This window comes from Podarcis erhardii (assembly GCF_964252035.2).
Source record: "Podarcis erhardii genome assembly, chromosome: 11".
Taxonomy (NCBI): Eukaryota; Metazoa; Chordata; class Lepidosauria; order Squamata; family Lacertidae; genus Podarcis; species Podarcis erhardii.
In genome coordinates this window covers 34,852,618-34,872,959 of record NC_138501.1, presented here as the reverse complement: position 1 = coordinate 34,872,959, position 20,342 = coordinate 34,852,618, and the positions used below count along the sequence as shown (strand labels likewise).

The 20,342-nt window shown below is 42.7% G+C and overlaps 1 long non-coding RNA gene across 1 annotated transcript; it reads left to right on the top strand.

Annotated features, from left to right (window-relative positions):
- The first annotated feature begins 1,466 nt into the window (after positions 1-1,466).
- Positions 1,467-5,883, top strand: LOC309352386. Its single transcript, XR_014161287.1, has 3 exons — positions 1,467-1,717; positions 2,930-3,075; positions 4,698-5,883. It is a non-coding gene; the product is annotated as an uncharacterized lncRNA (long non-coding RNA).
- Positions 5,884-20,342: the final 14,459 nt, after the last annotated feature.

Genomic DNA, 20,342 nt, shown 5'->3' with positions numbered 1-20,342 from the left:
ACAGTAATAGCAGAGCCAATAAAAAAACAACCGTATTCTTTCAGCCCAAATGCTTTTCAAAATAGCCAGAATATAGCTTGTTGCTTGCAGCTGCACAGTATTCTTTGCTCTGTCACGTTTCCCTGGAGAAGGCATTCCATAATGTTGGTTCCATAACAAGAAAGGCCTTGCTTCTAGTGGACCTTCGCTGATCATGGTATCTCCCCTGCTGGACCTCACTTGGTGGAGGTATTAGGACAGTGTTGCCTCTTATACATCACCCCACAACACAAAAATGACAAAAAAAACCCAACCCCACAAATTTGCATAGAGTTTGCATATGCTAATTTATGGGCCGAATTCAACTAACTGGACCTTTTGGCAAGCCTACACAAGGACTTCCACTAGCTCAAGGGGCCTTTCACCCTCTCCTCCCCCCGCATGCTCACATGTGCCTCCTGCAATTCAGGTGGAGGGTTGGGAGAACCCCCAAAACAGTATGGGGGTGTGTGCTTAAAAGCATTCCATTAGGGAAGCAGAAATTCTTGAGCTGACAGATCATTTGTTACAGCGTGAGGATGAATTCTTCTGTATATGCTGAGTCGCAAATTTAGACATCAAAATAGTCTAAACAGAAATATAATGCATGAACTACACCAGGGAAATCTATGACTAGGGACCTCTGTGCTTAGTCTGCTTTCTAGATGGCAAACTCAAGACTCATTCTCTCCCTTCTTACCTTAAAAGCAGACCAGGACTGGACAACACATGAAATGGAAGACACTTTCAGAGGACTGTCCTTTGTAAAGCAGGGCTTGTGACCGCCCTACACTCACAGCCAGGTGAGCAGCAGCAGGGAGTACGGAAGAAAGAAAACACAGTAAAACAGGGATGAGAAGTGAATGTGTTGGAAAGCAAAATGGTCAAGACAGAATAAAGCTGCTGACTCCTTTATATGGACTGAAGAATGTCAAGAGATGTTCCACTGCCTGTTACAACCCCATTAGCAGTATTCCCAACTAGAGCCAGCTGTGCATGTAGATAACAAGCATTAGGAAGTGGGGGTTGGCAGCTTAGTGGGTCACAGGTTGTGCAGGCTCCTCTTGGTGGAATACTACAAATCCTTTAACAGCACATAACTCCAGTATTCAAAAGCGTGCAGTGGCAGTCCATACGCTACCAGGCTAACTTCAAGATTATTGCATTTCTTTACAAGACCCTTAACAACTCAGGTTGAGGATACCTCAGGGACTGTCTGATTCCTTATATTCATGCCCTATCCTAGGGGTCTTTGGGGCAGTCGCTATTGGCCCAGATGCACAGATCTCATCCACCAGGAGCCAGGTGTTCAGTTTTCTGGGCCCCATTTTATAGAGTTCCCTGCCAGCTGAGGCCTGACTGGTACAAACACACACACACACACACACACACACACAGAGAGAGAGAGAGAGAGAGAGAGAGAGAGAGAGATTTTTTTTCTGGGGGTACGCAGGGGTATGCAAACCCATAAACATTTTGTGACTCTAATGGGAGAAGAAACTAAAAGTTTTAAAAAAATTAGTTTCTTCTCTAGCACAGCGAATCGTCAGTTCCGTTGCTACCCCCGATGGCGGCCTCATTTCCTGTCATGGTGTTTCCTGAGTCTCAGGCAGAAGTGAGCGTTTAATGTGTGAAGCAGTGTGGAATGTGGATGTGTGGTGATTGTAACTTCATGATTTTTGAAAGGATGACGTCTGAGGTAACGCATGTTCTTTGTACTTGTGTCCATTTACTGTATTTATTTTTCCAGATTTGAACTATAAAATGGTGGTTTTCTTGAGTCAAAATGAGAGTGCCCTTAAACATTTTTTAAGGAAACAAAAGCACTGTATATATTCTAGCAGGCATTTGCACTGAATTCTGATTTTTCCAATTTTAACTCCATTTTTATTTCCCCTATATTGAGCTTCTTATACACTGCTGAGAGACACTTGTAATTAAGTGGTATATGTTAATGTAGTCTAAATATATAACAGGGTTGAAACAGAGGAAGCAGAACTTGGTGAAAGAAAATGGCAGCATCTCATAATCCACAGCAAAGGGGGCCTGGTGGAAAGGGAAAGAACACAGAGACGTTAGGAGGCTCCTTGAGGCAGCCTGGGCACCATTTAGTCTGTCTCGGTTGTACCATTTCTCAAGACCAAATAATTCCTGTCTCCAAAGATCCCAGTAAGAGGTCTATTGTGACTACTAAATTCTCTCTCTCAAAAAAAATTTTTTTTAAGAAAAAAAGGAAATTATCCCTCCCAAACCAATTTCCCTGCTGTGAATGAAACCATTTTTCTTAATATAGCAAGCAATTAAAAAGCTTTGCATAGCACCAAAGTAAATGCACTTTACAGAGAGAGAATGCAAATGCCTCAAGTTGCAGTGGTTTTCCTTTGCCAGCTCTCAGCAAGCGGCCATTTAGCTTTAATTGTTCCTAACAGTGTGGGCCAATTAAGAATGACATCAGCAGAGCAAGGATTATTTGTTAATCTGTAAAATGTATATACTAGACAGTTCCTCTTTTGGCCGTGGTCCTCCCCACACAGCGCATGAGAGAGGGTGGAGAAGGGAAGGGAATTTAGCCAGCTGGAACTCTCCAAGAAATCCTTGGATATTAGCAAGCAATTGGTGATAAGCAAGATAAATGGACAAAGGTAATGTAAGAGAACCAAATTTAGAAAGCATGTGCTTGTTTCTGGAAAGATGGGTATGGCTGGACATGCAGCCAAAATAATAAGCAGGATATAAACCTCTCTGTCAAGCATCCAGCAACTGCCTGACATAAATTTATAAAATTATGCACGATGCAGAAAGCAGATAGAGAAATTCTTTTCTCCCACTCTCATAACAGAACTGGTAAACATCCAATGACCTGGATGTTGGAAGTTTCAGGACAAATATAAGAAAGTACTTCTTCACACAGCACATAGGAAAACTGGAACTCACTCCCACAGAAGGCAGCCATGAATTTGAGTGGCTTTAAAAGAGGATTAGAAGAATTCATGGAGGACAAAGCTAAAACGGCGCTGTCAGGCCGGTGTCAGGATCCAGTCAGCAATAACTCACAAGGTATCAGTGAATTATTCAAAGAAACAAAACAGCTCAGGCCTAGCAAGCACAGCAACTATTCCCAGCAGATTGTGCCCCGATGAGGCAGTTGCAAGGACTGAAGGTCCTCGCCATCCCACTGCTCTCTAAGTCTCCTCCTCCCCTTGATCTGTTCCAAGCAACCTGGGACTTCTTTGCCCTGTCTGTTTCTGCTCAGCATCCAAAAATGCATTTGGACATCCATTTCTTAATTTGTTTGCCATTAATTTGTATTGTAGTAATGCTGCTTTTGCAACCCACCTTAGATCAGACCTTGACCTGGTCATTGGTCCCAATCCAATCCCGTAGTCTCCTTTGACTGGACTTAACTGTCCAGGGGTCCTTTACCTTTTTACCTTTTTTACATTAGAATATAGGCCCTATATTATAGGGACTAATCACAGATAATGAATTCATCATTATCTTCATACACAAGCTACCATTATGTGTTGCATCCACTGTGTGCTCAGCTTGACTGAGTGGCCTTCATTTATCTAGAAGGAAGTCTCGCTGATTTGAAGGGTAATTACTCTGAAGTAAGGATGCTTAAAGGGACGTGGGTGGTGCTGTGGGTTAAACCACAGAGCCTAGGACTTGCTGATCAGAAGGTTGGCGGTTCGAATCCCCGTGACGGGGTGAGCTCCTGTTGCTCGGTCCCAGTTCCTGCCAACCTAGCAGTTCGAAAGCACGTCAAAAAGTGCAAGTAGATAAATAGGTACCACTCCGGTGGGAAGGTAAATGGCATTTCTGTGTGCTGCTCTGGTTTGCCAGAAGCGGCTTAGTCATGCTGGCCACATGACCCGGAAGCTGTACGCCGGCTCCCTCGGCCAATAAAGCGAGATGAGCGCCGCAACCCCAGAGTCGGTCACAACTGGACCTAATGGTCAGGGGTCCCTTTACCTTTTTAAGGATGCTTAGGATAGTGGCTGTAAGATAGATATACAGTGATACCTCGGTTTATGAACTTAATCTGTTCCGGAAGTCCCTTCTTAAACCAAAAACGTTCTTAAACTGAGGCACGCTTTCCCTAATAGGCCTCCTGCCACCAGTGCCCTTCCACGGCTTCGATTCCGTTCTTAGACCGAAGTAAAGTTCACAAACCGGGACACTACTTCTGGTTTTGTGGAGTTCATAAACCGAATCGTTTGTAAATAGGGTTGTTCTTAAACCGAGGTACCACTGTAAATATATAGACAGACATAGGGTGGAATTTAACACTGCACTAATACAATCTTCCCATCAGTGCAAGAATTTATGTTTGCCAGATACAATAATCTCTTCTCTTTTCTCCTCTCCTCTCCTCTCCTCTCCTCTCCTGCATGTTGTTCTGGACCCACTACAAATATATTGCCTCGGGTGCCACCACAAAATGGCTGCCATGGGCAGCAAAAAAAGAAGTGATGTTACTCTGTGCCGGTGAGTGCTTTCACCCCACAAAAAGGTTTGTGTGTGTGTAGTATTTCAGACACCTGCCACTCTAGATGGTTTGTTTGTAATGGGCACAATACAGCATAAGTAAAAATACAAAAAAAGTTGTTTCAATCTGCAGAGCAGAAGTGCATGGAGGTGGAATGTGAATACAATGTTCTTTCTGTATATTTTAGGCTGCTTGCAATCCATGGCAAGAAAAGAAGAGCTTCTCTTGTTCCTCGTTCCTGACTGGAGCTGCATTAAGAAGTGTGCTGGGATTCCCAGATTGCTATTAACAACTGCAGGGATTCTATCATTTTTGGAATCCCTTTAACAGACGACTCCATCAGCATCCCTCTTTTTCTCTTTTCTCTGTTGCTTTTCTGTGCTGATATGAAGAGTGATATGTCTGCTGGTGGTGATGAAAAGCTACATCACTGCCGGCTTCCCTCAAGTGGAGGCCTGCCAGTGCCAATCATTGTTACAGCAACTAACTCATCTCAGCTGTCCATGAAATCCGAAATCTTCCTTGGGGTTTTCTGCCATGCTACAGACAATCAATCCAAAGATGTTGAGATCTAGAAGTTTAAAGCAGGTGCGGCTACAATTCTTGACCCGGCAAGTGGCTCTGGGATTTAACCACAGTCTTCGAGACCACAACCAGCCCAGCTGTGAGCCCAGTAATAATAGATCACATGGCTTCTGCAAGGAACAAAATTAAGGGTAGGTTGTGACCAAAGGATGGGAAACAACACTGAAAAAGCCTTTGAGAGACATTATGTCAGAATGATTGTAAATCATTGCAAGGCTGAGAACTTATCAATGGTATGTACTTTATTTATTCTTACTGTTCTTGTGATTGAGGATGGTCTCGGTTAACATTTCTGAAAATGTAGTCATAGTCAGCTTCCCTGTATTCTTTACATATAATACTATACTATATAGATAGATGGTAAATTATGGGGGGAAATTCTACCCAATGGGTTAAACAAATTTTAAGTATACCATATCACTCATACAACCCACAGATTAATCAACAACAAATCATAACTGATACTTCTAGCATTTTTGAGTCATAACATTCAGTTAGATTTCTGTCCAATTTTGCTGCATAACTTCCAGCAGTCTTCTTATATTCTGATATTTATTCTTGTTTTTTGCTTCTACTATTGAAGCAATTTAATTATCCCACCATTCTAACAAGCCTTTTTTTTTGCAACACATATATCCCACATTGTCTTAGAATATGAAATCTTATGCATTATTATTCTATGCCAAATATAACATTTCCATTCCATGACAGTTCTTGTCCCCCTCCTCCCACTTTAAACTACTAACATACAGGCTGATTGGAAACCATTGTGGTGTTTTTAGATAATACTTGGGCCATAGTGCCTGTGGGTAGATTATTTCTTGTGATTTTCTTGACAGTCATAATTACAGTAACCTATTTAATATATATATATATACACACACCAAGAGGGACGCGGGTGGTGCTGTGGTGTAAACCACTGAGCCTAGGACTTGCCGATGAGAAGGTTGGCAGTTCGAATCCCCGCGACGGGGTGAACTAAGTTGCTTGGTCCCTGCTCCTGCCAACCTAGCAGTTCGAAAGCACGTCAAAGTGGAAGTAGATAAATAGGTACCGCTCCAGCGGGAAGGTAAACGGTGTTTCCATTCGCTGCTCTGGTTCACCAGAAGCAGCTTAGTCATGCTGGCCACATGATCCGGAAGCTGTACGCCGGCTCCCTTGGCCAATAAAGCAAGATGAGCGCCGCAACCCCAGAGTCGGTCACAACTGGACCTAATGGTCAGGGGTCCCTTTACCTTTTTATATATACCAAGTATGTCTAAAAACTTCAAGTCTTGTCCAAATATTCAACATAATGCTTCCTTAAGTTCACAATTCAACGCTTTATTTCTGGTCTGAAAGTGCATGAAATATTACACAAGCCAAAGTGCATTTATTTAGGGCATGAAAGTATATATATTAGTGAAGATAACATAAAAATACAAATTATTTTAGAGGATTTTGCTTTCAAAAATGTGTATATTGGTTAAAACTGCAAACAAAAACCGCATCTATTAGGAGGTATTTGCACTAAAACAATTACAAATTGTCATGATAATTTTTTAAAAAAATGTAAATTGCTGTGGAAAGGTGAAGAACTGAATTTAGACCTGGAAAAATGAGAACCAGAGATACATCAAAACGGACAGATTCTTACATCCCAAATCCCAAATACAGAAGCTGAAGAATCAGGAAAATGGTTTGGGAAAGTGAATGTGGGCCAGGGGCCATTTCACAAAACCATTTTTCCTAGAATTACTGGATTAGTTTCATGAATCATGGGCCAAATCACTGCTTTTGCCCTGCCCTACCTGAGAGTCAGCTGAATTTTCAGATTTCTGACCTTGAACATGGTGGGAGAGAAAAACTCATATCTGCATTCACAGAGAAGAAGGAAAGCTAACTCCCCCAGCTTTGTAAGGTCAGGTGCTTGTCGGTGTGAAGACAGAAGGTCCAGGATGAAGAAGAAAATAGAAGAATCTACTGACATGAAAGTGGCAAAGGAAGTCTTAGAACTGTATTGGAAAATGTCCAGTGAAGGTATAAATACACGATGAAGCAATCTGTGAAAGACTTCCTCCTTCCCTATGGGTCCTCCCATGTGCAGAGATCAGCAGATAACCCTTTGGGTAGTTCCATCATCCTCAGAGGTTTGCAGGTGTGGCGACCCACAAGAAGGCATTCTCTGTGGTGGCATCTAAGCTGTACAATTCTCCTTCATTGAAGGTGCACTTCTGTATCCTTCCTTTGACAGCTGATAGAGGGAGAGGGAGAGAGAGAGATCCCATTCTCTTGATGCAGTTGCTTTTAACTGATTTGGAGGATGGATGGCGGCTAACAGATTGAGGTTGAATCCTGACAAGACAGAAGTACTGTTTTTGGGGGACAGGAGGCGGGCAGGTGTGGAGGATTCCCTGGTCCTGAATGGGGTAACTGTGCCCCTGAAGGACCAGGTGCGCAGCCTGGGAGTCATTTTGGACTCACAGCTGTCCATGGAGGCACAGGTCAAATCTGTGTCCAGGGCAGCTGTTTCCCAGCTCCATCTGGTACGTAGGCTGAGACCCTATCTGCCTGCGGACTGTCTCGCCAGAGTGGTGCATGCTCTGGTTATCTCCCGCTTGGACTACTGCAATGCACTCTACGTGGGGCTACCTTTGAAGGTGACTCGGAAACTACAACTAATCCAGAATGCAGCAGCTAGACTGGTGACTGGGGGCGGCCGCCGAGACCATATAACACCGGTCTTGAAAGACCTACATTGGCTCCCAGCTGAGCTGGCTGCTTTCTCTTGTGCAGTCACAGAGAGGCTGTTTCCCCCACCTGTAATAAGCCTGTAATCTCAACGAAATCTCAACAAAAGCATCCATGACAGACGGCCACCCAACCTCTGCTTAAAAACCTCCAAGGAAAGAGAGTCTACCACCTTCCAATGGAGTTCATTCCACTGTTGAACAGCTCTTGCTGTCAGAAAGTTCTTCCTGAAGTTTAGTCGGAATCTCCTTTTTGAGTCCTACCCTCCAGAGCAGGAGGAAACAAGCTTGTTCCATCTTCTATGATAGCCAAGAAGATATTTGAAGATCAGTCTACTCTTATCCAGGCTAAACATACCCATCTCCCTAATCTTGATCGCCCTCCTTCACATGTTCCAGCTTGTCTATATCTTTCTTAAATTGTGGTGCCCAGAACTGGACACAGTATTCCAGATGTAGTCCAACCAAAGCAGAATAGAGTGGTACTATTATTTCCCTTGATCTGGACACTATATTTCTGTTGTTGCAGCCTAGAACAGCATTAGCTATTTTTGCTGCTGCATCACACTGTTGACTCATCTTAAGCTTGTGGTCTACCAAGACTGCTAGATCTTTTTTACATGTACTACTAGTAAGCCAGGAGTCCCCCATCTTATATTTGTGCAGCTGGTTCTTTCTGTCTAAGTGTAGAACCTTACATTTGTCCCTATTGTTAACATTAGTGTTGTGTTTTGATCATTGTAATAAGCCTAGTGGCATGTTTGAATATGCCAGATGGCAGACTTCTTTTTTTTAACTAAGGTAAATAAGTGTATGCCTTGTTTGTTACGTGCATTTGAAAGCTTTTTTGTGGCTGATGTGTTTAGAGAGCACTGCACAATACTTCTTTGGCATCTCTTACTCCCTACAAGGATTAGTTTTCAAATCCGTAGCGTAACTATTCAAAAAACCCAGCCTTACACTACTGTATCGCCTAACCTTTGAAGAGATCAGCATGACCTTAAAGGATGGAAATTACATCTGACTGCCATTAAACAGACTTCCATAAAAAGGCTTGTTTGATAAGGGCAAACTACAAGGAAATGTTTGATTCCATAAGCACAAAAGCAACATAAAACATGAAGGGAAATGTTAAAAAGTCAAATAGTTGTCTACCGTAATACTGTAGAAAGAGGGAGAGAGAAATATTATCTAGTTTGCTACTTGGAACCAATTGATATTTGTCTAGGTATTTAATTTCTGAACTCTTGGGTTGAAGCCTATACATGTTTGAGAGGTAGATTGCCAGGTTGCTAGAAATAGAAATCGGACCAACAGAGCCCAAATGAGGCCAAGAGTTGGTATCAGACAGAATTCTGCAGGTGGCCTTCCATTTTGTTCCCTCACACGTTAAAATGAGTTCCAAACAAGGCGAAATAGGTCTGCATGACTAGGATGTGCCTCAGGGCCTAGGTAGCATTGGATGGGGGTGGTTAGGTGGGCATTGGTGAGGGGGACAAAATTAAAGTAAATACAGTTTAAGCAGCACTTATCTCGTAAGAAAGGGATGAGGAACGTTGTACTGCAACTCCTGTCAGCATGGCCAATGGTCAAGGATGATGGGAGTTGTAGCCCAATAACATATTTCCTTGTGTAGCACCTGCTGTGCCTTTGAACAGCCTATGTATCACACTGATCTAAGCACCAAAGATTTTGGTAGAAACTGCACCCTGAGTTTGAGTTCCTCATCGAATGGGAGCCAGGACATACAGTTCCCATGAGCAGAACTCTGTTCACAGGACAATCTCGCTAGAAGAAGTATGGGACAATTTTATTTGGCTCGTTGTTCTTTCCCCTTTCCAGTACAGTGGACGCTCGGGTTGCAAACGTGATCTGTGCGGGAGGCATGTTCGCAACCCGCAGCGCCGCATCTACGCATCCGCGGGTCACGATTCGGCGCTTTTGCGCATGCACAAAGTATGATTCAGTTCTTCTGCGCATGCACGAGCACCAAAACCTGGAAGTAATCCGTTCTGGTACTTCCATGTTCGGCATGGTGCACAACCTGAAAACATGCAACCTAAAGTGCCTGTAACCTGAGGTATGACTGTAGTGTATTGTCAATTTGTAAATATATATTTTTTAATTTTAAAATTTAAAAACTAGGATAGAATAGTTATTCTATTGTATATGTTTCATTTCCTCCAAGGAAGTTCACAATACAACTTCTGAAGGGCTGTCACATGGAAGATGGAGCAAGCTTGTTTTCTCCTGCTCTAGAGGGTTGTACACAAACCAATGGCTTCAAGTTACAAGAAAGGAGATTCCAACTAAACATCAGGAAGAACTTTCTGACAGGAAGAGCTGTTCGACAATAGAATGGACTCCCTCAGGAAGTTGTGGACTCTAAGAAACCAGAGGCCTTTCTTCTGGGCATTGTCGGCCAATCGGTGCTAAAGAAGGACAGAACATTTTTTATGTATGCAACAACAGCAGCAAGAATACTCATCGCAAAGTATTGGAAGACACAAGATTTGCCCACCCTGGAAGAATGGCAGATGCAAGTGATAGACTATATGGAATTGGCAGAAATGACTGGCAGAATCCGAGACCTGGGAGAAGAGTCGGTGGAAGAGTACTGGAAGAAGTTCAAAGACTATCTCCAAAAACATTGTAAAATGTTTGAATGCTAAAATGATGTTGGATATAAAGATAATATGGCATCAGTGACATAGTTAAAAGGAATATGCAAAAATGTTCTAAAAGAAAAGGGTGAAAAGACCAGAGTAATATTATGTCAAATTTAAACAAAATGATACAAGGGATTAAGTTATAAAGAACATGTAAAAATGGATTTAAAAAGAAAGGAAAAACCGGAGACATAATAGGTTGAAATGTATAATATTGAATAAGATTTGAAAGAGGGTAAGGAATTGCTGAATTTGATTGTGTAAAGGGGAACACAGAAAAGGGAGATGCGAGGAAGTCAGGAAAGAGGGTTATAAAGATAATAAGTAAAAAAACTAGATTTTCTTTGTTTTTTGTTCTTTCTTTCTTTTTCTATGTTTTTTATTGTATTTTTCTGTTTTGTTTGATTGTGCTGTTTTTTATTGTCTTTCTCTTTTTCGTTTGATTGTGATGCTTGTTTTATTATACAAAATCTTAATAAATATCTTTTTTTAAAAAAAGGAAGTTGTGAACTCTCCTTCCTTGGAGGTTTTTAAGCAGCGGTTGGGTGGCCATCTGTCATTGATGCTTGAGATTCCTGCATTGCAGGGGGTTGGACTAGATGACCCTTCATGTCCCTTCCAGCTCTATGATTCTAACAGTCCTGTGAGGTAGGCTAGGAATCACCTAACACAACCCAATGCACTTTGTAACAAAGCAGAGACTTGCACCTGGATTCCCCACATGCAAATATGAGAATTAAACCATAAAATATTTAGTAATGCTCCCTGGAAGCACTTCGTTCAGTTGGCATTTCATTGCTAGCCCATATTGGCTCTGTTGTAGCACTACAGCTGCGGTTTGAGATACAAATGGCAAGAGTCAACGTGCTGAAAATTCAACACATTCCCCGAGCAGCAAAGGGATGCAAGACAAATGTTACAGTATTACTGACAACACCAGTAATGCTTATGTAAGCATTTGCTTCATAAAATACAAACTGGTAACATTAAAACAAAGCATTAAAAAAATCTCAGCAGCAGAATTTTCTGCCCTTTGTCCCTGCTCTAAATCGCTTTCCCTGCCCCAGACTATTTTTAACCATATTTAAATAAGCAGGCTTATGTTTATTTTGTTGCTTTCTGTTCCTGATATATATACTAATAATATTTTCTTTCAGGGCTTCTTCTTTGTGATGTGGCCCCTTTTCTTCATTACTCCCTCTAATAGCAAACACGGTGTTCTCATGCCAACAGGACTGAAGCCAAAACAGGGTAGCTGAGAACAACAGCTACAAAAAGACATATCAACATGCTCAGATGAATCAGAAGATTTGAGGGGGCAACCTCCCCTCCAAATACAGCCCATTGACGATGGACCATAATGACTGCCCTGCACCAGTCATGGAATGTGGTGTGTAAGATGGGAAATGCACACAACACAGTATTTTAGTGTACATTGGTATAAGAGTGCAGTGCAATCCTATGTATATGGACTCACGAACAAATCCCACTGTGTTTGAAAGGACTCCAAGGTAATATATTTCTGTATCTGTACTGCAGGCGATTGCTTTCACCAGGAGGGGTGATATGGGGCAGGCAATGACAGATTTGTTATGCCGTTCAACATGTGTCTAAATCTTGACTTCCCTACATGACCTGGAAAATCATTGAAAAGGACAAGCTAAGCCACAACCTAGACATATGTTCAGTCATTCCTGAGGTCAGTTCAATATGCAGAAATCTATTGAAATTACCACTTTGCTGACTGCAGTATTTATTCCAAAAATATGCATGAGAATACTCTCTTATTTGAGAGAAACAAAGCAGAATGGCTCAACAGTAGAATTTTGTTGGATCAGGCCTACGGTCTGTCTGGCCCAGCACTCTGCCGGCCAGTCAGATACCTTGGGGAAGCTCACAAACTTGAAGAGCTCAGACAGCAGTTTCTCCTCAGCATTTGGTAGTCACTGATATACTCAACCTCTAAATAAATATATTATTTCTCTTATAATTATGTCTGTCTCCTGGCCTTCCTCCAAGGAGCTCAAAGTTGTGTACACAGTTCTCCCCCTTTCCCATTTTATCCTCCCAGCAACCTTGTGAAGGAGGTTCGTTTGAGAGAGTGTGGCTGGCGCAAGGTCACTCAAGGAGCTTCTAGGCCCCACCCACTCTAACCACTACACCACACTCAGCCAAGGGTGGGGAACCTTTGTCAGTCCATGGCTGCATACCCCCCAACATTCTGCCAATGAAAATCGGGATGTGCATCTTTCAGTGCCGGGCTCTCGCAGGAGCCAGCTGACTTGTTTCGAGAGCGCAGTACTACTGCGATCTCCATCACCGGCTGCAAGTATCAGCGCTGGACAGAGGCAACGGGGCATTCCAGGATCCAATCAGAAGCTGAGGTGGCTTCTGAAATTCTGGGGTGTCCTGGGAAAATCAGGACAGTTGAGAGGTACAGTGGTACCTCGGGTTAAGAACTTAATTCATTCTGGAGGTCCGTTCTTAACCTGAAACTGTTCTTAACCTGAGGTACCACTTTAGCTAATGGGGCCTCCCACTGCCACCACGCGATTTCTGTTCTCATCCTGAAGCAAAGTTCTTAACCCAAGGTACTATTTCTGGGTTAGCAGAGTCTGTAACCTGAAGCGTCTGTAACCCGTGGTACCACTGTATGTGACTGCATCCCTTTCTGGGCAACTTTCTGAGGGGATCTTGCCAGTGGTGATCAGGCATCTGTGGGTGCTGCAATGGATGTGCATTTTACCTTTGTACAGTAGACTAGTTTCCACACACACCTTGATAAGAACCAATTCCTGGGGGCCGAGGTCTCTTTGCTCTCCCCCAATAAAATATTTATTGGACATTGCCATTCACATGATGTGTTTGTGTCCCATCATGTGATTATGTGGGGCGGGGCTTACCTGGTCCCCGCCCCCCATATTTCATTTAAGTTGGCACCCCTGCACACCTCTATCATCCATCCAGACAACCAAGAAGCATTATCATAACTCAAGGAAATATTGCAGCCAGAGAAAACACTTGGATTGTTTGATGAGAGGAGAAAGAGTCTTGAATGTCAGACAGAGAGGCCTGGAAAGGCACATTTGGCACCTGGGCCTGATGCTGTCTCCCTCTGCACCAAGCTATCCTAGCCAGCAGCCTTCCATCCTCAAGAAAACCACAAAACATGCACATACAGACTTTTAGATGGAGAACAGAAGGCAATTCTACCCTGGTCTCAGTTAATGGTGATGAGTTCTCCCCTTTCTGGAAGCAAAAGAAAAGCTTCATCCACTGAGCTAAGGCAGGACCCCTTCACCACCAGACCATTTTGCCCCACATAGCATTTCCAGTGGCAAGTGCTGATGCCTCAGAAAATTGGGATGGAACCCCAACTCCAGATCTCAAACGGTGTGTTGTGGGGGAATCATTCCTGACTAGTGGAAGGTCTGTGCTGAGGCGGCTGATTATACTTTCTCCGTTTGAGCTTCTTCGAGAAGATGGGGAGTGAAAATCTACTCCTTTCCCCCCCCTTTCCCTTTTGCAGTGGCCTAAGCCCACTTAAAGCCAGGGAATCTACTCAAAGGTAAGCCAAGAGCAGCACTGAGAACTATATGAAATGACAACTGAAAGAATTGGTAGTTACAAAGTAGCTATGCTGCTAATCCCCAAACTGTCAACACGCTTTTATTTTTTTATTTTTTTAGAAAGTAAGACTAATTTTTTCCCAGGTGAGCCATTAAATTTCATAATCAAGAGAAAGCTGTGGTGGCAGCTAGACGCCCATCGGTCGTGACGGAGTACCTGCCTCTTTCCACCGCTGGGAATAATTAGAGCGAAATGAAACTGCAAACATCAATAGTGAAGAGGGGAGGGAAGATGTGAAGAATTCCAGTTAGAAATCCTGAGATTTGTTCTTGCTTGTTACTGTGAAATATAGATTTTAATGCCCTAAAGACTTTAAAACCACAATGCCCATTCAAAGGCTTTGAAATACAAAAGAAACAAAAGCTTAAGTTTTCAAACAGAAGAAAAGGCATATATATATAAAATTTCAAGAGACATATTTTGAAAACAGAATCTAGGATCCAGGCTGCATACAAAACCCCATACATTTAAAGCACGGAACATCCTCTAAAGAAAGCTGGAAACTGTAGTTTACCCTCCATAAAGCTACAATTCCCAGCCCCCTTAATAAACTGCAGCTCCCAGGATTCTTTGAGAGAAGTCAAATGATTGAAATATATGGTGTTCATGCAGCCACAACTGCATTTACAAGTGTGTGTGTGTGTGTGTGTGTGTGTGTGTGTGTGTGTGTTGCAAAGGCTTATGGAGAGGAAGAGTAATCTTGGAGGCTGGCTTCTTCTTCTCCTCTTGGTTTTCTTCCAGAGCTAGTATTCACACAGCTGAGGGCAAAGAGCAGTATGTGGACTTAGGAGGACCTCAGGACCATGAGACGGAGCAAAAAAGAAAAGTGTTTCAGATTTCATACACTGCTTCATATTTCAACAGAAATCTCTAAAGAGCTTACAAATACCAACAAAGAGGAATCAATATAAGAAATACAATATAAAGTCCACACTCAGAACCAAACTGTACTACTACTAATCATCATTATAATCATTTCACATTTTAAGTAACATAATTTGATATCTCTAAATCAGAGATTTAGGAATGACCTATGACTCATGAAAACAACTGGAAGGCCACTGATTCTCCACCCCCTGGTTAGGTGTTGCCAATCATACACAAATAACCTAAAACCCTATTTTCATTCACACACACACACAAATATAGTGGTGATGGTGGTGGTGGTGGTGGTGATAATACAGTGGTACCTTGGGTTACAGATGCTTCGGGTTATGCGTTTTCAGGTTGTGGACCGCGGGAAACTCGGAAGTACTGGAAAGGGTTACTTCCGGGTTTCGCTGCTTGTGTAAATCGCGCTTTGTGCGTGCGCAGAAGCGCCAAATCGCATCACACACATGTGCAGATGCAGCACTGCAGGATACGAATGCTGCGGGTTGCGGACGTGCCTCCGTCACGGATTACGTCCGCAACCCAAGGTTCCACTGTAATAATAATAATAATAATAATAATAATAATAATAATTTATTATTTATACCCCACCCATCTGGCTGGATTTCCTCAGCCACAACAAAAGATTAAAAATACATTAAGACATCAGTCATCCAAAGCTTCCCTAAACAGGGCTGCCTTCAGATGTCTTCTAAACATCTGGGAGGGCGTTCCACAGGGTGGGTGCCACTACCGAGAAGGCCCTCTGCCTGGTTCCCTGTAACTTCAGCTTCTCACAGTGAGGGAACTGCCAGAAGGCCCTCGGCGCTGGACCTCAGGGTCCGGGCAGAACGATGGGGGTGGCGATGCTGATAGGTTTCCCTGTTGCCAGAACGGATTTAACAGGTAGGGAAGGAAGGAAGAGGTTCTGGTTTTTTTTCTGACAGTGAAAGGGGAAAATGAGGAGTGGAAAACTCAATTATGGAATGGGCAGAGTAGAAGAAAGTGAATTCTCACAGAAAGATGGAGAAATATGTCCATTTCATTCTCATTTTTGCAGTCTTCAATTCACTTTTCCACACCTCCTCAGGAATGTGTGATTTATATACTTTTTTAAACCCTCAGGAAATTTTTTGCAGCATTTTAGCGTGAATTTCTCCTAATAAGCACATCTGTGTATACAGTTTAGACTAATTTATACATTCCCCCACCAATTTTTCCCTAACATGATGCATTTAGTATTTCGTCCCCCCCCCCCATATTCTTCTATATTGCACACCCATCACTAATATATGCATTTTTGCTACATATCATTTGATGGGAGATATGCATTGTGTAATTAAAAAAAAAGCATGAAATCAAAGGATACTTGTGTTTTGATGCACATATTGGTTCAAGAAGTGCAAATTAGGTAGCTTTTCATTAAAATGAAAATACAATCAAATTTCTTCCTCCACCCCCACATTGAGGAGTATAATTTGGAAAGCCGTGGATTTTTATTAATGAGGAAGAAAGTAAGTGGGCTGATTTTCACATGTTGGGAACAAGATCAGCAATTTGCTTGTGCTTGACGGAAGCTGTTAGCTTTCTTCAAAATAAACACAGACAAAGGGCAACGAATTGTGGGTTTGATTCTTTATATAGTGCAGCCTCATTTACACAGATAGCCTGGGGAACATCCAGAACATTTAGATAATCAGGGATTTGATAAATGGGAGTGCTTTGAGCACAAGGTTAGATCAGCAAAGAGTTATATAAGGGATGTGCAGTGATTTAAGCTAATGATTAATTTTGGACGACTAAGGTTGCAGTCCTATGCATACTTACTTAGGAGTAAGCCACACTGGACAGAGTCAGCCTTACTTCTGTGTAAACATGTATGGGATTGTGCAAGCTCAGTGCGATTTACTTTCGCGGCAAAGCATGCTTAAGACTGCATCATATCATGCTGATAGCAAGAGTTCTACTATATCCAAATAAGTCTGCTCTGCTTTCTTCAGTGTAACCAACAGCATTGGCACCTCAGGCTCATTTGGTGGAAGTGCTTCTGGAACTGGCCCCACTGTGTGCTCTTCCCCTTTTGCTTCAGAGTTTTCCCTCCTCGGCCCCTGAAGAACAGGAACCTGATTCTAGACTCGCGACAGAAAGCACCCCTGAATGTAACAGCTGCCCCCAAAACTGCCCATCACTCAGGGAAGCTGGGAATACAGAGCAATATTCTTCAGTTCCCGGTAGGCCCAGAGCAGTGAGCAGTGGAGTCACTGGATTCCGTAAGTCGCCATATTCCTAGATGCGCCATTCTCTTTAATAGTTATGATGCCTGAAGTATTATATTTCTAGTTAATTATAAATGTGTTAGAATTGCTATTTCTGGCAACACTTTTAAAAAGAGCAATTGGAGAAGAAGAAGAAATCCCCAATGGTAATCACTGTGACAATATTTTTCTTAATAAACTAAATCAACATCAAATGAGAAGGGTCTTAGTTTAGCTAGATCATTATTTACTGTTAAGCCCATTCATTTACACTAATGATTGTACGCCTGTTGGGAGTTACAGATTTTTTTATTTTTTTTATTTTAGCAAATAGGCAGATAAATAATAAGAAAGGAACAAAGAATCTTAGAGAGGGAAGCATTTCTTTGTTTGCAGTTTGGCTAATCCAAAGGCTCAGACCGAGTTACCTAATGTTCCAATTGTTTGTTTGTTTGTTTGCTTGCTTGCTTAGACTTATAGCGCACCCCATCCTCAAAAATGAAGACTGCAGTCCTATACACACTTACTCAGGAGTAAGCCTCATTGAAATCGTTGGGACTTATATCTGAGTAAATGTGCAGAGAATTGTACTGTAAGAATATCTTTGTGCCAGCATAGGCTTGCCTAAATAAGAATCTTTTAAGCAGGTGCTAAAAAGAGTACAGTGAATAGGCCTGGTGTCAATTGGCAGTGAGTTCCACAGTGTAAGTGCTGCCTCACTAAAATATAGTTTTCTTACCAGCGTAGAATAAGTATTATGTGCCAGTTCCACAGATCAAAGCAGTCAAGTGGGCATGTATGGGGTAAGGCAATTGTGCAAATAAAACTGGTCCCAAGCTGTTAAGGGTTTTATATACCAATAGTTGTATATACTGGAAGGAGTGTAGATAGAAGAAATTGTCAGGATATACCGGCGGCCCCATGCAGCCCCCGAGATGAGACGAAACCTCTCCGGGCATCTTCCTGGTGTTGTGTAGCTCCCGGCACGCTCCAGCGACACACAGCAGATTCTTACGTGCACACTCAGCAGAGTTCAGCAGAAACGAAGTGGAGAATTATGTGCTCATTCTAAGCTTTTATTCAGCAATATTTACAGGACAAACGATCATGGCGTCCTCTCACTTCAGCTCTGAGAGAGAACCGAAAGTAAAAAGTACAGAAACAGAAAAGTGGAAGAGATAGGAAGAAGAAGAAGAAGAAGAAGAAGAAGAAGAAGAAGAAGAAGAAGAAGAAGAAGAAGTTGTTGTTAGATAAGGCTAACTTCCGTTCTCAGGCTTTTCCAAGCCTAGAAAGTAAACATGGACATGTGATGTAACAATCACACACCCAGCAATGGAGGACTGATATACTAACAGAAATGTCATGGTGTATCTGCAACAGCAAAACCAGACACCTTCATTTGCCCCATATGCAATAAAACTTGTCTTTCCTGTATTGGTCTCGGCAGCCACAGCAGGCGCTGAAATTCTCCAATGGTTTGTCTTTATCCCCAGTGGAGCACTCTTCCATTGTCTCTCAAGATGGACCAACAAAGTAACACCTTGAACATGGCCTGATAGCAAACCAGCAGCCAGTGCAGATCTCTGATTGGTGTTATATGTTGACAGGCTCTCACTCCTATCAGTAACTGTGCTGCAGCATTCTGCACTGACTGCGGTACATAGAACTAGCACAGTCCTCAGTCTTGAAGTCAGCAATGTGAAAAGATTCATGCAAGGTCAACCACCCAGTGAGCTCTATGGCTGAATGGGGGATTTGAAACTTGGTCTCTCCTGAGTCCCAATCCAACACTTTTAACCACAAAAAAATTCACACTGGCTCTAATCTGCAGGCAAACCACACCTCCCCACCTTCTGAATTTAATGCTGGCTTGGGGGGCATTACTATACCCAAACACTAATGTATAGATTAATGTATAGATTAAGCTATTTTGTCTTATGTGGGTCAGCCCATTGGTCCACCAGCCCTGCATCACTCCTGCTAGTGGCAGCATGCCAAGGTCCCAACCCTGCAACTGAGAACTTTTGGACAGAGAAGCCCAGCAATTGACCTTGGAACTATCTCTGCCATTGAGCTGTGACCTGACTCAGCGTGGTGGCTCACAAGTTGGTTTGACACATTTACACCTGACACTCCTGAGAGTGAGTGGGAAACATTTTGCAGATGTATCTAAGTAAAAATAATAATAAAGTGTGTGAAATAGCTGCTGCCAAGCCAGCTTCTAGAACATGAGCTACTAAAAGTTCTTCCTGTTCAAGAAGGCCAAAAATAGAACTTACATGCACGCAAATCCCTCCCCACTCTCCATCCATCCTCTCCTCATTCCCTTTAGCATCACACCCTTTAATGCTGAATTCAGGTGGGCCGTGCCAATGATTTGTAGGCACAATTTATATTTTAAACCACTCTGTGATCCTTGGATGAAGAGTGGTATAGAAATTATTATTATTATTATTATTATTATTATTATTATTATTGCCCCACCAATATCTGCATGCTTGGGTGAACCTTGAGGTTTGCAGAAGTATTTGTTATTGTTGTTTAAAAACTTTATATCTACAGGAGGCCACTCTCATCCCCCAAAACAAACAGGAAAACATGCTCCCATGCACTTTTGCAGGGGAGAGGGAAGGATCAGGGCCTGAATTCAGAAGTGTGGGAGGCAGGCAGCCAAGCCACCGACTCACAACATGAGCTCTCTATATGTAGAGCAATGCTGGCAAGTTTCTGGCTCAAGAAGACACGGATGAGGAAGAAAGAGGTAGGAGCAAGTTGGAGAGCTTGATTTGAAGAGAAGGACATGGAGGCCAGCAGGCAGGGGAGAGACAAAAGGTGAGAGAAGGAAAGTTGTGCACTGAGCAACAGTGCAAAGAGGAGAAGAGAGGGAGACGGGAATGGGCTGAAGCATCAGAATGGAGATGGGTCAACTTGCAAGAGGATTCATAGAATCTAGCAACCCGTTAATGCCCAGATGCTTCACAAGACAATACAGGAGCAAGACAATGTAGGACATCTTTGCTGGTTCCAGACACTTCATCCTCCCCATCTGGATGTGACCAAGGGAAAGTGGGGTTGCCTGAAGACTCAGTTTTAA